Here is an 18,693-nt window from a genome sequence, read left to right on the forward strand (position 1 = left end):
CAAATCTGCCCACACACTTGTTTGCTTCTGTTCTTTCATTCACAATAGATGAAAAGAGCCGTTTGCCTCCAAAACCACTCAGAGACAAAGGACTAAATACAGGAATTTACAGATGGTGATTATGAATTGTGAATACTATTATGAAGGGGGAGAGAAGGAGGGATTCTGGCTATGGCACTGGGACTGGAACACATCCGCTTGCATCTGCCATCACAGCAAGGGACAGGAAGAGGCACGGACACAGAGAGAGAGAGAGAGAGAGAGAGAGAGAGAGAGAGAGAGAGAGAGAGAGAGAGAGAGAGAGAGAGAGGGGGCAGAGAGAGAAGGGGGAGAGAGAGAGAAATAGGAGAGAGAGAGAGAGAGAGAGAGAGAGAGAGAGAGAGAGAGAGGAGGGGGAGAGAGAGGGCAGAGAGAGAGGGCAGAGAGAGCAAGAGAGAGAGAGAGAGAGAGAGAGAGAGAGAGAGAGAGAGAGAGAGAGAGAGAGGGTGGAGAGGGAGGAGGGTGGAGAGAGAAGAGAGAGAGAGAGAGAGAGAGAGAGGGAGAGAGAGAGAGGGAGAGAGGGAGAGAGGGAGAGAGGGAGAGAGAGAGAGAGATAGAGAGAGCATGTGCACGCGAGAGAGAGAGGGCGAGAGGTGATTATTCTTTCACAGGAATCAATTCATCACGTCTTGCTTCCTGGGGACAGCAGACTGTTCAGAAGGGAGAGGGGGTTGGTGGGGGTAAGAGGAATTGGAGAGGGGATAGAGGGAAGAGTGAGCAAGGTAAGATGAGAGAAAAATAGAAAGGAAACGCAAAAGAAATTAGGCAGGAGAGGAGAGGAGATGAGAAGAGAAGAGAGTGGAGTGGGGGAGTGGAGAGAAGAGAGTGTGGGTTTTTCACAGTAGCCAAACCCTTGAAAACATAAAAATGCAGTGGCATGCCTAGCATCCATATCTCAGGGCGCCGCCTCATTCACTCCTCATTGCCACAGGAATCTGGCACAGAAAGCAATCAACAGCTGCTGCATGGGCCACACTTCACACAAGTACACTCCTGTGTGGGTTTGATGGCAGCTATCAACAGTCTAAAAAGCCTGCCCCCCTTCAGCCACATGCATGCACGCACACGCACGCACACAAGCACACAAGCACACACACACACACACACACTCTCTCTCTCTTGCACATCGGCCTACAAGTATGTGTGACTCTGCTTCCACTCTGCCAAGGTTGTGTCTTTCTGTGTGCACATGGCATGGAGACCAAAACACAGACTCATGCACGCATGATCACTAACAGCTTGTCCAAATCATTTTACAATCATGTACCAGTTAGGATAGGTAAATGCAGGGGGAAATTACAGGTGTGTGCAAAAATACCCCAACAACAACCGTGTATGAGATGGAACAAATACCGTACAATTCTTGAACCTTGTGTCTGCTTGTCTTATGAAAGGTGCACGGTTAAATGCATTTCTATGATGTATATACAATACAACACACTGTCCACGGATACCCATTAGCAGACACAAATACAAAGCAAACCGGTTGATGGTCTGGTCGTGTACAGGCTACTTCTGTTCTGACACACCCACTACCTTATGTCTGGAAGAGAGGACCATTTTCCTCCCATCCTACTACAAATGCACGAAGTCTCTGCGTATGTGTGCGCGTGCCTGTGTGTGTATCTGTAGTTCAAGAACCATCCGACCGATCGACTATAAAGTGTGTGCTCATCGCCGAGGACCCGAGAGAGTGCGGCGTTGAATTGGTCGGATAGACGGATGTCCAGAACCGCCAATCCGACTGATATGCCCGTGTATAGGGATATATGGAGATTCTGTTGTCAGAACGCCGATCTGACCACTATTACCATACAGTATGTGGGCATAAAGGGACAAGGACAGACAGATCCAGAGATCTCCATGTTGGTTAGCTGATTTAATACTTGATATCCTTATGGTGTGTTTATTGCTGTTACATAGCAACAGGTACAGCTGTCACATCACGTGTCACAGTATGGCGATTTCACAGCTTTGTCTTCACGTCGTATTGGTATATCGTTCTGACCTCATGTGGTCCCACAAATCTTGGGGTTCCCTGGCACAAAACCTTTTCAGATGGAGGTCCGCGGCCAAATATATATATATATATCAATTTGGGGGTCATTGGCACAAAACAGTTTGAGAACAGTTTGAGAACCACTGTGCTAGAGGATTACTGGAGTGTGTGAGCATGACGTTGGCAGGTGTGCCATTTAACACAGCCAACAGGCATGTTTGTGTCTTATTCAGAAGACTGGCATCCGTTCTGTTTATTCTGTCACCGACACAGCAGCCAGCAAAGGCTGTGTTTCGTCACTGTCGGGCAGAAACCTCATATCTCCGTATTTAAACGTTTTCACGGTTAGTTTTTGCCCCCCGTAAATGATTGCCCTTCGTATAACTCAAAAGTAGTGAAAATAGCCGACCTACAAGCTCACACCGTGTCACATCATAACGGTTATGAGCTTGCAGATTGGGTATACTGCATGTGGGTTTTTATAAATATTAAACGAATGAAAATTATTTAAGAGCTTATGACTAAATAATAAATACATTGGATCCATTGGAAGGCAGGTTCTTTTTTCCATTTCCTGAAAAGTAATGGTTTGGAATGGTATGCAAGTTTTACGCCCGACAGCGACGTTTTGTGTTTTGTACAATGGGGGAGATTCTGACATATAGGATCCAGATTGTTGCATTCTAGATGTAGCTTGACAGATGAAATTAAGTCAACAGCACAGAGGGGCTGTTGGGAAGCCATGCATAATGAAATTGTATTGTGCTTGATGCCTATGTATCATGGCAATTAGATTAACACACGCCTGTGGCTATGTAACGCTTAGATCTCCCTGACAATTCACAATTTAATAGCAACTTACCAGTCGTGTTGTAATGAGTGAACTGTCCATGGTCTTATAACCTAATTACATCTGGCACTGGGTGTGAGATGAAAGCATTTTTTCCCCCACTAAAATGCAGACTTGGTGATGCGCCAAGACGTTAAAGACAGATACCAAACAGTTGTTATGTGACTTGAAATTTCAATTCACCGCTACTCTGAGCGCAATCACTATGGCTGTAGCAGAAAATGTTGATTTGGCTGCAGAAACCATAGTATAGAGAAAAACAACATTTACCCTGGCATCCTTATTTCGGGCATGTCATTATAGCCAAAATTTTCAAGGATGTGAAATTGAAATAGAAAAATCTTCAACTAGAAAAATCAAGCAGATCTCCGCCAGGCCGGCGGGGACATAGTGGAAGTCAATCATAGCCAATCGGAATGGAAAGTGGAAAATCTACCCAGAGATAATGTGTACAATGGCCGAAAATCTAGTCTGGCACAAATGGCCGTTGCATCATGATCAAAGGAATCCAGGTTGTATGAAATACGATTTATATTTAAACGAGTTATAGGCCAAAACGTGAAGAGACCTGTTATAGCACCACCATGAGGCCAATTTGAAAAACTCAGGTGACGGTTGTTCCTTGGCCTACTGGGAGTGCGCGCAAAGTTTCACGGCAATCGGACACTGCATTCATAAATTGTGTTATTTTGCCTATGATTCTGCTCAGCGAGGTATACAGTTAATAGTTTTATTACCATTTCAACGGGAAGCAGAGATATCATAACATATTGTACACAAGTTTATTGCTCATGAAGTGCAATTTGACCAAGTAGAAAAAGTAAAACGACAGCACAATTGCACCTTGACCTTTATTCTTTTAATCGCTTTGTCTCTTTAAATACCTTTTCATGTCTTACAATAAAGCACTTTGAGTTGCCTACTGTATGTGTATGGAGTGTGCTATATCACTTTTTATGTTGTGAGCTTGTAGATCGGCTTTACGATGTGCGACACCAAGGAACAACTAATTACAAATCCGGATTTAAAAATCATTCATGTTAAATTAATAAAACATCAAATAAAAATTACTATGTTATTATGTTCTACTAAATATAATATACATTATTCTGTTGTGGGGAGGTGGGGTAGTCCTTGAGGATTGTTTGAAATATGCAAGTGGTCCAGAGTTCACAAAAAGGATGAGAACTAAGGTGCTAATAATAAACTTATGCCTTGCCTGCAATGGCAGACCTTTCTCTCGTCTTTCTCATCCCCGACCTCTCCACCTCATCCATTCACTCTCTCCTCCTCTCTGTGACACTCTGTCACCCCCCACAGTGTTCTCTCTTATTCATTCACGTGCCACCTTCATCATGCACGAGATGAGTCAAAATGTCACCTCGCTGCTCTGGCTGGCTCCATAGGTTCTGTCATGCGACCAGCTTCCATACTATCTTTCCTCATTACAGAGCAGGCTGCCACCGCCTGGCTTAACCCATTAAGACCGGGAACGCATCTGTGTCATTTTAAGATTTCTTTGGCTATTCAGATCTAGATCTGCTATTCTTTGAAAAATCGTGGAAAAGTCGTACAAATCTGAATATAATCTTAAAGCAAACATTTTTTAACTCCGATCTGTGCTTCTGGTCGTCCCTGGAACAATATATTTTGAGATGGGGGTTCACAGCCAAATACATATTATTTTGGGGGTTCTTGACATGGAAAAGTTGGAGTACCACTGATACCACTGAACATATTGCTCGGATTTAGAAAATATTTTTAGATATGTAGTTAGCAAAGATTTGAGTCACAAATGTTTACTTTAAAAATATATATGTTCAAAGTTGGCACACATATTCAAGATAAAAAAAAAATAGCAGATTTACAGGCTTGTACTGCAGATCTGCTATTTTTGAATAGCCAAAGAACTCCCGCCCGGTCTTAGTGGCTTAATGTCCCCGTCCCCGGCCCTCAGGGGGGTCTTTCGCACCCCGGGCCCGGCGTATGTCATTTTTATGAGCGCTGCTTTGGCCTCCGTTGGGCTCGGGCTGCCCATGCTCCGAGCCTAGAAAGGCAGAGTAAATCTGCCAACTTTAATTAAAATAGCTCTCCTTTTGTGGCTGGTGCCTTCTCCCCCCCCCCCCCCCCCCTCCCTCCCTCCTCTGTCGTCCCTGTGCCCGGTGACATAATGGTGCTGGGAACTTCCTTTCCACAGAGCTGACTCAAAAGGGAGTGACCCTCGGAGAGAATAGAGGTGCGTTGCACTATTTTATGATGAGTTAGCAAGAAACGGCCCCCATCACCCCTTCTCTTCCTCTCTTTTCTCTGTTTGACCTGGTTTACGGTGTAGAAATGACTTTGGGAAAATGATTTCTTTGATCGGGAAGCGTGCATACTGTAGAAACCATAATTATGGATGAATAACCGGATTCAATGAACAATTACAACAGTTACTGTGGGTTATTGTACACAGAGGGCCACTCTGTGGAAAAGAGTGATTTCCTATTGAATGTGGCGATAACTGCAGCCCCATGCAGTCTTTCAAGGTCTCTTGTCCTTCCTAGGAGTAATAATGACTTTGTGAAGGCTGATCAATGGGGCCCATTCATGTCACTTTTGGAAAATTGTTTGGGGACTCACATTGGAGCCATTGATTGGTTAATTTATGGCTCACATCTGGTCTGAGCATTAAATGAATCCAGAGCCAGAAGAGAAGAGAAGAGAAGAGAAGAGAAGAGAAGAGAAGAGAAGAGAAGAGAAGAGAAGAGAAGAGAGGGGAGGGGAGGGGAGGAAAAGAGATGTGTTGCAGCCTTGGGTATTTTAAGTACAGTACATCTATCACTATGGAACTGTAAATGTGTGTCCCTAGAAAATGTTAAAAAAGGAAAGCAGACCTTCCAAGAAGATGACCATTCACCACTTACAGAATGAAAGGACCTTGTACCTCAGAAACAGACATCTGTACAAAGTCATTATTGTTCCTCCTCTCTCAGCTCCTCTCCTCACATTTCTCCCTTCCACTCTGGTCTTCTCTCCTCTCTCTTTCTCTCATCTTCTCTCACTCTCCTCTTGCCTCATATCCCCTAACCCCCCTCCATATTTTAGTTTCATTGTTTGACAGCATGATCATCAGTGTATTTTGGATTCCTCTTAATGTGTATTTTCAGATATTTTAACCACTTGAACCGTCAATAATTAATAAACTTTACCTTTCACTCAGTACTTAGTCTGCTCTTTTTCCCCTCTACACCAAACCTCCTTGCCGAAAATAGACGATCTGCAAGCAAGGTGTTGTGAGCTTGTAGATCTGCTATTTTTATTCTCCTCAGAATATGGATGCTAGGGTTGAGTAAAAAAAAAGTTCCTGTCACCCCCCCCCCCCCCCCCCTTGGCGGCCCCCCTGTAGTAGCTCTGAGGACCCCCTAGGGGTCCCAAACCCCCTGTTGAAGACCCCTGTCCTAACCCTTGTTGCTCACTGCGAATTGTCCCCCTTTTGCCGCTCTCTGCTCCTCTATCCATCTCCTCTCTTTCTCTACCGTGAGGCCCGGCTCTAACAACACTTGCCACACCACCTGCCCTCTTTCTTCTCCTCCCGTCTTCTTTCGCTCCTCTTTTCTTATCGCCCCCTGACAGGGTGGTTGTCTGTCCTCCTAACCAGTCGAGGCCGCGCTTCCGCCGGTCTGTGCCCGGCCCCTATTATCGGAGCATGACAAAGAGTCGCAGTGTCGACTTGTCAGGCTAATAAACATCCTTTATGGCGCCCGCCTGGGTGTGCTTCTGAGGAGGGGGAGTCAGCCAAGCCACTATGCAGTGGACCATTGATTTCCGCGGACGGCACACAGTACTTACACTTATATCCGTCCATTATGCGGCAGACAGGCTGCAATTGTTTTGCCATGCACAGCCACACTTATGACACTTATACTCTTAGAGGCTTTCCATTTAGCGTGACTGACAGAGGCGGAGAGAGGGAGGCAGAGGTGGAGATATGAAGAGGGGGGGGGACAATAGCGAGCGAGAGAAGTGGTGGCTATATGCACAGAGATTATGGCTAGTGTCACTCTCGTGGCAGCAGCCCATTTGATCCTATACTCCACATTTCCATGATATTTTCTATGATGACCTTGTTTTGAAACCCACATCGTCAATGTCGGGCAGAAACCTTGTATACCCATATTTCATGTTTTTTTTATGCTTTTTTGTTTCATGAATGAGTTCCTTATTTTATGCTTATATATATATATATATATACTTACTTTGTGTGACAGTGTTGTGAAAAACTAGCAAACAACAGGCAATCTGCAAGCCCACAATGTGTCACATTGTGATGCGTTGTGAGCTTGTAGATGTGCTATCTTCAGTATTTGGACATTTCCGACTTTAATTACTTGCCCAAATTAAGAGCCACCAGATTAGAAGTGGTTAAGACTGTCTGTGGACTTGATGAATATTTAACCAATGAAAAGTATTAATAAGAGCTTGTGTGTCTAAATAAAAGTACATTGGATGAGGATCTATTGAAACACAGGTTGTTTGTTTTTTTCATTTCCTGAAAAGTAACGGTTTTGGACATACAAGGTTTCCGCCAGACAGTGCCAGTGTGTTTGAATCTTTTTCTTCTTTTTTTGCAGTAGACACTTCAGCTGTCGTGAGTTAGATGTCCAAGTTGACTACAGCAGTGTGAGCACTAAGTATGAAGCACAGGAATAGAGAGAGAGGAATTGAGAGCTACAGAAAGAGAGAGAGAGAGAGAGAGAGAGAGAGAGAGAGAGAGAGAGAGAGAGAGAGAGAGAGAGAGAGAGAGAGAGAGAGAGAGAGAAAGAAATACAGGGGGCTCAGGGGGGTGGAAAGGGAGACTGTCTCAGACACAAATAGTCTAGGGGATAACTACAACAACTGTGCATTCCATGAGAAAAGCACAACATGTCTAACATAGCACATTGTCAAAGTCGAGCAGAAACCCTGTATCTCCTTATTTCAAGTTTTTCGTAAATTGACGCCCAACTTTGTCGTACCAGAGTGTTGCCCAAAAGTATCAAAAATAGCCGATCTACAGGCTCACAATGCATCGCGGCACGTTATGAGCTTACAGATCTGCGATTTTTGCTTAGGAACACAGGTGCTCTCTTCTAATTCCCGAAAAGTAACCTTGTAACATACAAGGTTTCCGCCCGACAGCAACGATATGCAAGATTTATTTTCAGATGTGGAGGGAAATCAGATTTGACCTCTGAGGACGGCGAGGGGTCAAATCTGATTAACCTTCCACATCTGAATATAAATCTCAAGATTCAAGAGGGTTTTATTTGTCACTCACTCATACACGTACAAGCGACGTTGGTGTGGAATGTTCCACAAGATGCTAACAACAATACAATATCACAAAAAGATAGTACCGTAATAATAATAATACTGGATGTAGAAAAAATGTATATACTATTATGTCAGAATTTCCTATTTTTGTCATACAGTAACATGCAAGATTGCTATAATATGAGAGTTTATCTGCTCCACTAAGATAATCGACCACCTTCAGAGCCCCTGATTGACAAATACAATTCAGTACCATGGACAGCGACACGTGTACCAAGTTTCTGCACAGCAACTAAGCAAGCTGGGGTTACACTGCCAGCATGGTATCTATCCACAGCAATCACACTGCCTCTCCTCTCATTTACCTAATAATAATATCTTTCATATTCCTGGCAGGTGGGTGGACCTAAATGTCAACTCAGCCTGCAAGGAAATGGCTCTCACCGAGGGACCATTAATATCAATCAAAGATATGTGAATAAAAAAATCATACATATTCAAATGAATACTTAGCATGAACTGGCTATTATGCCTTGTGGTTGCTCCATTTTCCCAAGCTATGTACATGCCGCGCAAGAGATACTGTCTGGAATTTCAATAGCTATTTCTATTAACAAAAAAACTCTATCCACAGAGATTCTTCTACACAGTTCTTTATTTCTTTCACAGTGAAAGAAATCTATGAAACACAAGGCCGGGACATGGATTTATCCAGTAAGTTAATTTGGTTGGGTGCTGATGTATGATCATTGAGCAGCAGGTAACCTTGGACCTTACTGGTCGGACAACCAGACTAACACAAGCCTTGGAATGAGATCTTCAACCAAGAAGGGTGTGGGAGAGCGCAACCAGTCTAACGTAGCTTTGATTGTATTAGCTGTCTTTTGAACAGGTCTGTCTGTCACAGTACAATCTGCGATTCTGGATGATAAAAAAAAAACACCCCCAAAATCTTTTTGAGGCAACGGCAGTCAGGCAGGCAAACCAGCCAACCTGTAAAACTGTCAACGCGACCTTCACTTACCCCCAGTATTGATGGCCCCATCATATAGAGAATATGAATTAGCACCTCCAGGGATTTCTCCTAACGGGGCATAATTCCTGGGTATGTCAAAAGAAAAGGGAATAAATTAGGTTGTGACTTTATGGCATAGCCCGAGCGAGCCTGGGAAGATGAATTTCAAAAACATGTTTACCTCTCGCTCCTCCCACCTCCACAAGATGTTGTGTTCAGCATAGTGATTAGAACGCCCACCGCACAACAACAATGCACAAAGCAAGTGCCGACGTCTCCATCTTATCTCGGTTTGTTTGCTTCGTCATTTGCCATAGGTTACTGCACTACACCTACATCTTTATGCTATACCACTCAGACAACCACAACCAATCTCACTTATCAAAGAAATGTAACAATTATTTTCTTGCTATCAGTTTAAGACAATGGTGTAAAACATTCACTTGATTGTAATTAAAAAATATAACCGTCATGGTAAGAATTTATATTTTTGTCTATGAATCTTCATAAAAGGGCATCCGCACACTCAAATCTGTGAATCTTAATTGGATTTAAATTGAGTACAATTTTCTAGCTCCAGCACCTCCGTTAACTCCGATACCAGGTGAGCGGTGTATTTTTCTCTACCTTTGATTCAATGGAATCTTGAGAAATAAATTGTAGTCAAAGCAAAATGTTCTCGCTATTTACCTTTTCTTTGCCCCAGTATTAAATCCATTGGAACACGCATCTTGATGGATTTCTGTTCTCAGATGCATTCCATAATAACCATGAGGAACCTGAGGGCCTACAACAGGAGGCAGAGTGGCAGCTCATCTCTGTGAATACAGTGTGTTCTGAATACATTGCCTATGGCTCAGCTCTCTCGCTTGGTCTTTGTTCAGCTTCCTATTCACTGTGTGTAAATGTTCCAACTATAAATAGATCGCAGTGTCCATCAGGGTTTCTAACACACAGCTCATAATGGACCCCAATGTGCTGTCCGGCTCTCTGCACCCATCGCTAGCTTTCTGTCAAGGTGCTACATTATACAAGTAGCACTGAGAGTCCCCGTGTACAATATAACCGCAGCTATTCATGTCCAAGTTTATTTTCTGCATTTTTCCCTTTTCTGCGCCGCTCCGCTGTGGATTGAATGTCAAACTGTGGTGTGTAGGCCTAATTAGCTCTACCAAGCTCCCAAAGATGCTTTCTTATTATTTTACGCACTTGCATCTCAGCAGACTTTCACTTAAAAAAACAATCCACAAATTCTAACTATGAGGAGAAAACAACACTTGAGGAGGGGAATATGAGGCAAACTGTTAATTTACCTTTAGCCCACCAGTCTTTTTGTTATAAGTCTGAATCACCCGCTAGTCACCACACAGATAATGGAGCCTGCTGTGCTCTCCATGCTCTTTGTGCCCACTAGCAGCCTTGCAGATTTGCCAGACTAAACAAATATAATATGGAGTATTACCTCTAGCTGCCCATTGTATATTCATGTACCTAATAACAACTGATTTATTTTTGTATGTGCCATTACAATACAGTATATCTGGATTCATAATACAGCACATACAGTTCTCTACTATACAGTACAGACTGCGATGAGAGTTATACATCAATCATAGGCTTTATAATTCAATATTCCAAAAATGTTAGCATCTCTGTGCACAACCTGGTGGTTATATGAAAGAAAAAGAAAAGAAAAAGTCTTTGCCCTATTAAAGGAAACTATTGTACTTATTTGTGAGCAAACAGTATCTGATGTACAATAGCTGTCCTTCATAGGCCTGTATTGCAACAGCATAATGGTGAGACTATGAAATCATTCTGTAGGGACATACAGTAACTTAATTTCATTTGAGCCGTCTCTCTCTAATAAAGTCCATATTAGTACCATGGATGAATGAAGTGCCTGTCAAGGTACATTAAATATACCTTGTTTCAAATACAATTTATCTGAAAACTATTAAGCATTGAAAATGCTAACGTCTCAGGATCGTGCTCTGGCATACTCTGAATAATACCACAGAAGCTGCACACTACACAGTCAAAAACAAGACTGGTTCAAAACATTGGCTGACCCGTGTATGAAATGATGGAGGGCTTTTAATTTGAAACAACGCATACACAAAACACCAGTTATCACCCAGTGGATAATCAGATTGTTGAATGTGACAGAGTAGTATCACATAGCAACCGTTTCCGCTGTGGAAATCCCAAATATTGTTCATGGCCTTCTTCTCAGCTCAATCAGAAACTTTTTGTTGGACTGTAAAAGGTGAAATAGAGATTGTTCTTCCTTCTTGCCATTGTTCTTTTAAAGAAGTTACAAGCTTTTTTTTATCCCATAGCCTGGAGGGACAATTGCTCCGCAATAGACTAGTTCATTGGCAGCCCGAGACATTTGAGTTGATAGGGCTGGCCTTGTGGAACAGCCAAAATGTGAAAAATATAAAATAAGATTAGCTACAACGGAGACAGCATAGATGAAATTATCTCACAGTTAAGTCCTGTCTTACAATATCTTTGACTTCCTAAGATAACACAAAAGGGAAATGGGTTTTTGCATTTCCTTGTACTTTAACTCTGTCTTTTATCGCCTTTTGAAGCTCTTAAGCGTTGTCAAGGTACGGCGGTGGCAGATAAGTGTGCACGGTAGAGCACAACTTAGAATCATGTTGATTATCCTCTGTGGAGATAGAGAGTTTCTCTTTATTCACATAATGAACCTTCATTCCCTAACACAGAACTGCAGTCTCTGACATGACGAGGGACTTCAATTACTGCCATTCAGAAAGAAAGAGAAAGAGAGAGAGAGACTGAGAGAGAGAGAGAGAGAGAGAGAGAGAGAGAGAGAGAGAGAGAGAGAGAGAGAGAGAGAGAGAGAGAGAGAGAGAAAGAGAGGCAAAGTGAGAGAGAGAGAGAGAGAGACAGACAGACAGACAGACAGACAGAGAGAGAGAGACAGAATGAGAGAGGGAGAGAGGACAAACAGAGTGACTGAAAAGAGAGAAATATCACAAATAACACCTTGACAGTGCTTGGAGACTGCAGTAAGCAAAGAATTCTCAATTTCAATGATTTTTTTACATTACAAGTGCCTTATCTACAATCACTGCGTACATACACTGTGAACAGAAAATAGGTGCAGCACAAACAAACATTGTTATTTTGACAGGTTGTCAGTGTATCTAGTTGAGTGTGACAGTAGTGTAATCATGGTGACAGGTTCTGTACATTCAATCTCATTGAAATGCATAATAAGCAAAACATTTAATATCCGCTCCCAGCAGTGTCTGGTGTGCACGTACCGTATAATACAATGAGTAAAACCTTATAGGTACATGTATGTGCAGTGTGCACTTCTACAGTGTGTATACGTGCACGTGCGCACATGCTCAAACACATGATCAATCAACCCTGTTTAATATTGGAAAATCGATGCAGGGAAGTGCACACACACACGCACACACACACACACACACACACACACACACACACACGTGCAAACACACACGTGCGTGCACACACACACACACGTGCACGCACAACTGGACAAACAATAGAATAGAATAGAAGAGTGGTTCTCAAGCTTTTTAATTTCAAGAACACCCATAACTCCGAAAAAAATTAAAAATGGAATCAAAAGGACTTCAAAGGGTCCATTTGGTTCCATGTGTACACTCTCAGAGATACAGGCCTGTAAGGGTCCATTTGGAACCCTGAGGGTCCCTAGACCCCACTTTGAGATCCACTTGGAATAGACTGCCTTTATTGGCATTGCACACTGCACAACACAATTTGGTGTAACCCCTCAGTGGTACATACCATATAGATTAAAATATAGATTAAAAACTGCAGCGATGATCAATGCAGCATATTGGACTCTACACACATACACGTAAGTGTATAAAACAAGCACAAGAGGCTCGGTGGTCTTTAATCAGATTTGATCAATCCCCTATGGAAACACAGCCTCGCTGTCAGGCTAACACAATGGCTCAGTGGGCTGCTCTGTGCTACACATCAGCATTTTGGGGAATAAATGGGACACATTTGCAGTCAGTGTGTAACATATCGTCTCTGTCAGGTAGAAACCTTGTATGTCTAAAACCGTTTGCTTTTGGGGAAATGGGAAAAGGAGCCTGTCCTGTGTTTCTAATCTAATGGATCCAATGCAGTTAGGCTATTATTTAGTCACAAGCACTTGTTAATACTGTTTAATTGGTTAAATAATTACAAACAGACAACCACTTTCAACCTGGCATCCTTATTTCTGCATGTCTTAAAAAAAAAAAAGCTAAAATAGCCGATCCAAAAGCTCCCGAAAATGTAGATTTGCAATTTTAATTTGTTTACTATACAAAGTGTAAAATAGGGCATTTATTTATGAAAAAAGAAAAGATACAGAGATACAAGGTTTTTGACCGACAGCGAGAATATGTTACAGATTACTGACTGGAAATAGCAAACAGCCTACTGTATGTTGAAAACCTTGAACGTCCAGGGATAATAACTCATTCTTTCTCATTGAGGTTAGATGCTTCCTCTCTGATTGACTCAGCAGAACTGGCCTGCTTCACAGCCATCAATATCCAGGAACAGTCACCCAGCTATAAAATCACTTCTCTCCAGAGAACTAGAGGGATGAATATTACATAAATAATAGAAAAGTTATAAATGCAAATCACTGCCACCAGTGTTGCTTTCTTCTTTTTCTTTTTATGAAGACAGAACAAGGAGGACGAGCAAATCGTTTTTGTCAGGTGGAAACTGCCAACAATGTTACTTTTCAGGATTCAAATTAAAAAAAGATTAAAAAAAATAGGAGATCTCCTAGCTCAAAACAAGTCGTGATGTGATGCGTTTTGAGCTTGTAGATCGGCTACTTTTGCATGACACTGTAGTATGACGAAGTAGGACATGAATTTACCAAAAAAGGTTAATTTACAAAAAACATATGGAGGTAAGAGGTTTCTGCCCGACAGCAACCAAATTGACTTTTGATAGTAATATTTAGGGATGACAAAAGATATAGCTATCGATGATGAATGGCACGCTCTGTATCAAGAAATTATTTTACCTGGCTGTTACATTTTTTTGTTGTTGTTTATGAAAACTTGAGGCGGTCGAGCAGTGTTTTAAATGGAATAGCACTGGCCTATCTACCACCAGGTGGCCTGGAAACTGCTTCCAGTTCCAACTCACACAACATTTATATATGGTGACTTAAAAATGATGGAGTTGCAATGGCCATGTGAATGAAAAATCCATTTCAGTATCAGTCTATGCAACATAACCTGTTGGGTTTGTTGTTTCCTCAACTTACTGAGTTGACATAGAGTAGTCTACCTAGTAGTACCTACTGTACAGTATAGGCAAGAATACGAACACACAAACACTTCTATAATTGTTATGTGTCAACAGAACGAAACAAGCACTGTTCCACGTTCTGTTAGAATGCCCGAAGGAAGTAGACACATTTGGCCCTCACACCCTGAGGAAATGTATTCTCAGCGGGCTGCTTTTCCACTTTGACAGTTATTTATGTCTGCTAGCTTGGCCCTAAGCTGTTAAAGCTGGCATTGACTGCCAATTCCAAACTGATAAAACCGTAATGGAGTCCAGCAGGTACAGGCAGGCACACTGGAACTCTGGCTATTCCGCTAAGATCATAAAACTGATTTTCGTCACGCACGAAAGCGCTCCTTTCTAAAATTACTTATTGGCCCACAATCCATCATTTGAAGTCAGCATTTCAAAGTGAGTCCAATGTGCATATCCCCTTTATGTTTACCCCCCAAAAAAGCCCTGATGAATACTGCTGTTGACAGTGTTAGATGAAAGTTCTATTGATCCAAGTTAATGATTTATTGGTTGACATAATGATTGATTAACGTCGAGGTTTGTATTGGGAGAGCCCTGTCAGATTTGTGGAAAAGATGACCTGCTAAGTGTTATCCAATAACGCCTCAGATTTTAGTCAAATTAGACAACCTCTCTGTGAATAGAGTTTCATAAAGAAATACAACAACACAGCTATTCTGGACAGACCATGACACAACGTAAAGGATCATACACAGTCATGTTTGAAGGGTTTGTTGTTGCTCATTTTAAACAATCTTCATTTATTTTATACTGTATACAACCTGACTATTTTAGTAATCACCTCAAGCTATAATGTTAAACGATTGAAAACGATATTAGGGTATTTTAAAACAAAATTGTACAGGAACAGCGATGTAGGAAAGTACAACAATTTAAATGACAAAACGCTGATATGGTCCAATCCACCGTCATAACATAAACACATCGTTTTTTATAGATGTGACCTTGAACAGGTCTCTCAATGCTATAAATAAGAGCCAATTCACTGGGGTTCTTATTTCAGCTCATGTTTGCTGGGAGATCAAAGGTTACAGTCTTCAGTCTAGCTTGGCTGATCTCTACCTTTGAACGTCGAGTACATTGTTGTTCATGAGCGTGAACGGAATTCTAATACATGGATATGAGGTTTAGGATTTTATTTTAAACTACTTTTGCCTATATACTAGGTCAAAAACTTTAAAACATTTTCAAAAACCTTCAATTTCTTTCACCCTAAATTTGCAGACTCTACAAGCTCACAATGCTTTGTGATGTGAAGTTGTTCTTGTTGATCTTTGAAAATAAGGCTTAATCGATCAATCCAATGCTAACCACATGCTCTGATAATGTAGCATTGATGTAGTATAATATCACAGAATATTCATCAAAAACAGCATCGAGGCACACACATGCATCACAGAAACATCCCCCCATAAACAAAAGGATAAACCGGGGAACAAAGGGGGTTTGGTGACACCGTACAACACAGTCTCTGGACACCCACGGGCCCTCTGAAAACAATAGATCAGAGCATGGTGCTTTTTAAAGTGCGGTTTTGTCCTCCAGCCGAAGGGTGAAATGATCTATGTAGATCTCATTAGCCCCCTGTGATGACAGACACACGGTCCAATGATTAATGACCGGCCATGGAAACGGGAGACTTATTGACGTGACCTTTAGGATCGCTCGCCGTTCTGGACGCCAAATGCACCGACATGTCTTCCTCTGAAATGATCTGTTGTGACGGTTCCATCTTCTCTCTCTCTCTCGCTCCCTCTCTCTCTCTTGCTCCCTCATCCTTCTCTATCAACATGTGCCTTTCTCTGTGCATTTCTGTCCTGCCTCACGTTACATCTCTTATCTCAATCATTGTTTCTGTATTTTTCAATCCTGTTGTCTCCAGTGTTTCTCTCATGTTCTATATTCCACTTATTCTCTCTTTATACTCAATATTGTATGCACTCTATACTGTACTCTATTAGTCTGGAGACAAGACAAATCGGCCAGAGCTTAAAAAAACAAACAAATAGCCAGTGATATCAGTCTGGCCATGCCAGGCTAGTACTCTATACTCTCTTCACTGTTTCTCTCTGTCTCTATTGTTACTGTTGGGCAGAAACTTAACTTTGTATTTCCATATTTTATATTTTTGTTTGTTTGTTTGTTGGTCCATAAATTAATGCTCTATTTTATACTTGGTTTTATGACACTATTTCTTTTGTGAAGGAAGCCGATGCACACCTCAAGGGTTGGCGACAGGTGCGTAAGTCAAAAATGTACAAATTATGGAGGAGATCTCTGATGGTTAGACCAAAGAGTAGGACTCGCACACCGTCTGGATCTTGCAAAAAAACTGTAGCTCTTTATTCTTAATCAACGTTTCGGTCGTTAGACCTTCATCAGGACAGACAATACTTTCTAAAATAGCGAAAATAGCAGATCCTCTAGCTCATAATACATCACAATGAGACAATGAGCTGTGAGCTTGTAGATCGGCTATTTGTGAAAACATTTGAAACTAGGTTAAAAGTGGTTAAGTCTGTCAGTGGGTTTTATAAATATTTAACCATTGAAAAATATTAACAAGAACTTGTAACTAATGATAACTACATTGGATCCATTGGAGCACAGGTTCTTGTTTCTTTCCAATTTCAGAAAAGTAACAATGTTTTTAGGTTTCTGCACAAGAGCGACAATATGTTTGTCTCCTGCTTTCTCTCTCTTTCTGTCTGTCTGTGTCTTCCCTAAGAGAAGAGACTTTCAGATAATACACCTATTCACACTTGACAAGATAAACATTCCAAATGGGTCCAACTTTATTTACCGTTGCAGTGTTTTGTGAATATGCAGTAGCTGGGCAGGAAAATAAACTTGAACCCAAGCTGTTCCCCCGGCAACGCAATTCCACTGACAAGGTCTATATGCAGACACGGTGTAATCTCAGGCGATGGGATTTTAATGACGAGGAGCTTTCCAGCCACAGCCTCCTAGTAACCCCCGGAGATACGGCAGCAGCACCGACATTAAGAGGAATTCATTCAACATCATGTGGGGATGAACAGTCTGAGGCCGCAGGGGGGAGGCTGAAAGAGGGAGGTGGGGGGGGGGGTAGGGGAGGCGGAAGGAGGAAGTCAGGACAAGGAGGGGGAAACGTTCACGGAGCAAATTTAACATCAAGTGCTGATGGAAATGCTGGAGGACGGGGGGTAGAGTAGTGGTTCTCAAAGTATGGTCTGGGGACCCCCAGGGCTCCTTGAGCGGGTTGAACTGGGTCTCCAGCTAAATTAGCTAATGTAGTATCACAATCAGTTTAATCACTTTAACCATCATACATCGGCTATTTGAAAACAGCTGATCTACAAGCTCACAATGTGTTGCGAGCTTGTCCACAGCCACATACATATCAATGTGGGGGTCCTTGACATGAAAATGTTTGAGAACCACTGGTATGGAGCACGAAAGGAGGAAGGGAACACACTATAGGACGACTTGAGGGTGAGAATATGTTGAAAGGAAAGGGAGGTGAGGGAGACAATACGTAACGCAACTTAACCACTTACTGTAAGCCCTATGTGTGTGTGCGTGTGCGTGTGCGTGTGTGTGTGTGTGTGTGTGTGTGTGTGCGTGTGCGCGTGTGCGTGTGCGTGTGCGCGTGTGTGCGTGTGTGTGTGTGTGTGTGTGTGTGTCCGGAGCTAACCTTGGAAACCACTGGACTGACCAGTGCCAAACTTAGTTTTTTAAACATTTTGGCTTTTACATTTTTACTTTGACATTTTCTTTGACATTTGTGGCCTATAATAACATGCCCAAAATAGGGACACCTGGTTGAAAGTGGTTCATTTTCAACGCATCCACCAGGATGGCAGGAGATGAGAATACATATTGGCACTACCTTGTACTGTATGTCCAAAACGGTTACTTTTCAGGATATGGAAAAAAGAAACTGTTCCAATGGATCCAATACCGTTAATATTTAGTCACAAGCTCTTGTTAATACTTTTCATAGGTTAAATATTTATAAAACCCTTGTTTGAAATCCCTTTCAAACATTTTCAAAAATAGCAAAAGTTGCATATGTACAAGTTTGCAATGCACCATGAAGCGACGTGTTGTGAGCTTGTCGATCGGCACTTTTTC

This window comes from Gymnoscopelus microlampas (assembly GCF_963454915.1).
Source record: "Gymnoscopelus microlampas genome assembly, chromosome: 5".
NCBI lineage: Eukaryota > Metazoa > Chordata > Actinopteri > Myctophiformes > Myctophidae > Gymnoscopelus > Gymnoscopelus microlampas.